The sequence below is a fragment of the Sinocyclocheilus rhinocerous genome, unplaced genomic scaffold (genome assembly GCF_001515625.1).
Source record: "Sinocyclocheilus rhinocerous isolate Xijiao unplaced genomic scaffold, SAMN03320098_v1.1 scaffold2578, whole genome shotgun sequence".
Classification (NCBI taxonomy): domain Eukaryota; kingdom Metazoa; phylum Chordata; class Actinopteri; order Cypriniformes; family Cyprinidae; genus Sinocyclocheilus; species Sinocyclocheilus rhinocerous.
Window position 1 is genome coordinate 663223 of NW_015643596.1, and position 6123 is coordinate 669345.

At 38.5% G+C, this 6123-nt stretch overlaps 1 protein-coding gene across 1 annotated transcript in view; it reads left to right on the forward strand.

Moving 5' to 3' along the window:
• gpc5b (glypican 5b) overlaps nt 1-6123 on the forward strand; it is a 41202-nt gene that overhangs the window by 10798 nt on the left and 24281 nt on the right. The gene's annotated exons all lie outside the window — the stretch shown is intronic.

Sequence of the window (6123 nt, forward strand, 5' to 3'; positions counted from 1 at the left end):
TATAAATAATATAATATAGCTTTGAGTGGCTCTATATTAAAAGTAAATTGAGCATATTGAATATATATTTTCAGGCTGGCTGAAGACTTGTTCTTCACAAACATGAGAATGTTTCTGTTTTCCCACACAAATTGATTGTAATTGAAGGCAATCAAATCAGATATCTCTCCAGAAAGGTCTCTATTTACTCTGTGAGGTCATGAGGTTCATAAAATGGCCGAGAGGAGTGATGGTTGCCATGGATTAGCGTGGCTTTTCTCCAGTCCTCTTCCGGACAGAAGCTTCATTCAGAAAGTTCTGGAGCTCTATTGTGACACAAATGAGATTCCCTGAAAAACACACACTCAAAATAAACGTTTGCATATAGGCGGTTTTGCTATCAGCATATGTTCATTTAGACACATTCTCTTTTGACTTTTGCAACACAAAATGACCATGATCACTTTGCTTGAATGGACAAAGTTTTGTAATTCCAGATATATCCCTATTCTGGCCTCATTTGCTCCTCAGCTTTGGCTCAGAGGTTAGAGATCCCACTCCACATCCACCCCCTGGACAAATTGCCCCATCGCCATCCACACTATGGCAGTAACGCAGGGCTGGCACCGTCCATACTGTGGGCCCCCAGTGGCACAAACACTGGGTAGTCCTGGAGACAGGCCACTGTTACCATGGAGCAAACTGACTAGCTTGCTAATCCTTTTTTTGGTTTGTGAAATCTTTGTATTAAGACAAGACAAGTTTTTATCATGTCAACCCTGCTTTGTCTGAAAGATAAAGGTTTACTGGTTCCCTAAATGTCATCGATTGGTTGCAGATAGGTCCAATACAAAACGTAAACATTAAATTTAGATAAAGCCACATTTTTGCCACATGGCATTTAGGTGACCACTAATCTTTATCTTTCAGACAAAGTAACTAAGTTTGACATTATAAAAACGTGCTTTGTATTTTCTAGTACAGAAATTCCACAAACAAAAATAGATTAGCAAGCTAGACCATTTTCTCTATGCTAACAGTCACAGAAATTAATGGTCACACTCTCCATTTGTTGGTACAAAGACTATTGGAACAAAATTCTGTGCAATATATACTGCCTTGTGTTTTACAAATGTGAAACAGAACATGCTAACAGCATGACAGTGCTAACATTCAAAATGGTAGTAGGCCTATACTACATACATGCTGAACACATTAATCAACAATAAATGTTTCAAACAGTAGTAGGCTATATTGCTTGTAGTGAGTTGCAAACACTTCTCTTAGAAAATAGGCCTAAACATCAGTTTGCTAGTTTTATCCTTTTTGTGTAAAATGTCTTAAAATAATGAGTGAAGAAAGAGACATCACAGCTGATAATACAGTTCATTCATCACATTGGAAATGGAAAGTCAAGTTAAGTGCAATGCATTATGGGATTCCTTGCTGTGCGCTCTGTTGTATACTTGAAGTTTTGATGTAGTAGATATGCAGATAATTTGCATTCTGTGCACAGTATGCTATACACTGCAAAAATATTGAAATTAGCATATTAGCATGCTATTCTGGGTATAGCATATATATCCCTGTGAGCACAACCTCTTCAAATACGTTAACACTGCCCCCTTTTGGACAAAATAAATTCTTATTTAATAGTTTTAACATTACTGTACGTTCAACCATGTTTTCTGAGGCAAAAATTCCCACAAATGATTGCATGTTTTTTTGCAGGAAACTAATGTATTAGCCATCTAAATATATTCTGCCGCTTGGTCATAATAAACATTGGGGTCAAAGAAACACGCTGAGGAAAATGTGTTCACAAGATGACAGCGCTTTCACACCGAGTTCAGTCCAAAACGTGGATTTTTTCCTTAGAATTTTCAGGTCCATTTGGATTGCTACATAACATTTCAAATTGAGCGAACAAGGTCATTTAAGAAAATGCTTCGCTGAAGTTGTGGTTCACCTCCCACTGCACAGTGAAGTGTATGAATAGATGTTTTAGGATGGTGGAGTTAACCAAGGAAATGTTAGCATGACTTATAACTTGGTGTCAGCCAGACTCCAAACGACTGGATGTGTGAGGTTACCGTGGAAACAGTTTGTTTTTGTTTTCATTTTAGGCGACTGCCGTCCGTGGTCAAAGTCCTTTTGGGTTGTTTTTAGTTTCTCTCTTTTTCTTTCTCACATTTTATCCATTACTGACACCACTGTCGAACTTTAACCCACATAAAACAGTGAACAGATTGGAAAAGTGAGGCCATTGCTGACTCACTGTAAATCGTCATGAAACGCTACAGCCTCGTTCTCAGTTGTCCGTGACTGATTTGACATGATTAGTTTTCCTTTCCTCTGTGGTCTTAAGACTGGCCGTATCCTCCAGGACCATTACAGCTCTATTAGATTATGTGTTTTCATTGAGGACTCGCCCTTGTTGTGCTCACTATAAAACATCTTTTGATTTTTGATAGCTTAAAAACTGAACATGCTACAAACAATGGTGGTTTAAGATGGTTTAGTTGGTCTCCCAGCCTGGTTAAGCTAGTATTTAGCTGTACGATTGGCCTTAAGCTTGTAGCTGTGTTTCGGAATATGATAACTTGTTTATATCCAATCTAAGCTGGTTATTAGTTAGTCCAAGTATGTCATTAACTAGTTCATTAGCTAATTCAACATGGTAAACAATCAAATGTTTCAAAAACCACCCTGACCGCCATAAGCCGGAATGAACAGTTGTTACCTGGTTTCTTGCTAATCTCAGATTGTCTACCATGTTCAAAAACACAGCTATCTTAAAATGGATTTTCAGATGGAAAAGTGACCGAAAATGGTCAAAAAACATTAAACTAGACCAGTGAAAACTGGATAATTGTGGCTATTGCTGCTTTTTTTTTTCAACAGGATTTATTTAAAATCATTGGTTTGAGCCACCTCAAATAGCACACATTACTTCTGCAAGATGTCTGTTTAAGATCGCTTCATCTGGAAAGCATCTGCTGTGTACAAACATCTGATAGACGTCTTAAGATGTTAGTTTTACATACATTCTAAATCATAAACATCTTAAAAGACATTTTCTAAACGTCTATTTGACATCTGATAGGAAACGTCCTATAGACGTCTTGCAGATGTAAATGCAGTTGTCAAATAGACGTGTTTCCGTGATGTACATGTGCTATCAGGGACATAACTTAGCTAAAAGGCTACATTTGACAAATTAAGAATTGAATTTCATATTTTGTTCATCTAATTTTCACTTACATTCTTACTTTTCTGTATAAAATGTTCATGTTCAGCTTAGCTTCACTGTAGGTATACTTATACCTCTTCCTGATAGTAATGCTAATGCTAATGCACACAGTGTTTGGTATAATAAGCCTAAAGTAGGTGTGTTGCTATCATAATGATAGTGACTTAATTTCAAAACAGCACGGTGCGATTATAGCATATTTAGCACCTGCTTACAGGACTGCTAATAACGCATGTTTTTGCGCTGAGATACTGTTGCGCAACTATTTAGTAAATTCTCCACTTAGGCCGAAACCTATTGAACTATCTATCTAGTATTTCATAGATGGGCCTTAGTGCTGTCTAAATAGGTTTCGATATATAGCATACAAATACTACATGATAGCCTACACTAATATTTGCAGTATTTATAGTGGCTGATTGACCTGAAAACCTGTAACGGATACTGTAACTGCATATAGGATATCCAGTGCTTGTATTACAACTTATTATTGAACTACTCAATTCCAAACAGCTGCTTTAATACAGAACAGCGCTGTTAGCTTTGTGCAGTTCAAAGCTGACTAGATATATTACAGCTGTCCTACATTAGCATGGGCCCTTCCCAACTTCATAGACCACAGACAATAAATAGGATGGAAAACTAGCAACCAGAAGGTCTTACACCCGGTTATTACACACATGAGAAGGCACACAGCTGAATTCATGCTGACGTAAGTCAGGATAGCATAGCTTACTCAGATGCTATACACCAAAGTTGTGTATTCTATAGAAAAAGACTTGTTGAAATATTAGAGTACAGCATCCGTTTAGGCTGTCTGTTGTTGCCAAAGGCAATAACTTGTGGAAAAGCTGTTCTAAAGAATGAAAAAACCTCTAATGCACAGCTCATGAAGAACGGATATTGCTAGCTCATTAGGTGCTGAGTTTCATAACCTTCTGAGCAAACAATTGAGCTAATCCAATATAGCAGATTAATTTAATTGAAGCTTTGCTCCTCACAGGGGTATGTGTGTATGGTTTCTATGGGAAAATAAGCAGTGTTTAGTCGAAGGGGAACTCCAAACTCTTTGGTCTTATCTGCTAATTATTGTGAGAAATGTGGGTGACTGCAGTGACAGGCCCACCGCACTGAACTGTAAGACCCATGTTCTCGCTAACACATCTGTTTAAAGAGCCTGATGTTCTTTGTAGCTTATTTGAAACAGTTTGTCTGTGTCGTAATCAAAGTAATTCATGAGGTGGCTTGTTTGTTGTTTTCTTTCTTTTGTGTAAGAAATCTTTTCAGGAAGAACAGGACTTGATTATATGGGTATTTGATTGGATTGTGTAGGGATGAAACGTGGTAGGCTATGCTAATATTAGAGGCGCTTGCTGAGGCAATTTGAATTAACAATAGCTCATATTTGCGCTAAAGCACACTGAAGTATCTATAGAAAGTTCCAGTCTTGACCAGTGTCTATGCTATTTTTGACTAGAAATTATCAGTGATAAAAATGTATTTCTGCTTGTTTCAAATAAAGTTGCGTGTATTTCTTAACCACCTCAAACAATTGCTTATCAACACAGGCATATATTTTAGTTGATGTCTCCAAAAGTTTGTTTTTGATGTTGCCTCTTCTTTGGACTTAATATTTTTACTTAATATTTTAATATTTATAAAAAAAATACATTGAAAGTCTAGGATCTCATGAAGACTTTAGAGTCTGTTTTTTGACTTGGTCCAGTACACAACCAGTACAAAACTCTAGCAACATGCTAGCAACACTAAATTTAGTTAGTTTAATTAGTTTGGTTAGTTTAGTTAATTCACTACTGACTACACGAAGACAAGGACGTTGTAGTTGTTGATCTTCCATCTTTTCTAAGGAGTTTCTTTAGTCTGGACTTGACTTGGTCCAGTACACAATCACCTAGAAACACCCTTGCAATCACCTAGAACACCTGAGCAACCAACTAGCAATGCACTAGCAATACTAAGGCTGCGTTCCAGTTCACTTTTGGACACACACTCGCAAACTTCCCTTAGCACTTACCCTTGGGGGAATCCCCGCCGCCATTTTGATGTGCATTCCACTTCGTCAAGTGGACGAGGGAAGTTTACATAGACATACCCTCGACCCCTCGATTTTGACCGAGGGAGATAGTCTGCTTCATATGCACACTTCTGGCCGCTCTATAGACCACAATGCAACACGACTATGATGTCATCGCAGATCTCGTTTCATTTATCCCCACCCCAAACAACTCTATAATATATAAATGATTTTTTTTTTTTACATTTATTACAGCCCAAGCATACCTATATACATATAGAATGCTGCACCAAACAAATTCGTAAGGGGAAAAATGTAAACAATATACCAACTCCATAGCGGATTCTAAGTGATCTAGGGTCTTAGGACGTTCCAATTCAGCACATTCCAAGGGTTCCGCCAGTAGTGGGCACTCATGCAACATAATCAATGACATCCGAGTAAATGAGAGGAAAGTTAGCAAGTGAAGGGCATAAAAAATGGACTGGAACGCACCCTAAATCTGTTATATATTCCCAGACTTTTGTTGAAGTGTTTTCCCTGTTCCTATTGTGTCAGTTAGTTCCCCTTTTGTGTTAGCCCAGCCTTATTAGCTCCCATGGTTACCCTTGTGTGTTCCCTAGACAACTAACCACTCCCTCTCATTACCTTGTTAAAGGCAGGGTATGTGATTGTGACGAGTGGGGCGGGGCCGAGAGCCGTGGGAACGGAGCGAGCCGGTGGAGTAATTGATAATGAGCGACACCTGCACCACTCACCGGTCTCGAGTCTCACGGAGGAGCTCCGGCAGGATAAAAGGGAGGAGGGACGACAGTGAAAGACGAGAGAGGACCAGGCCTGGAGTTTATTTTGTGTT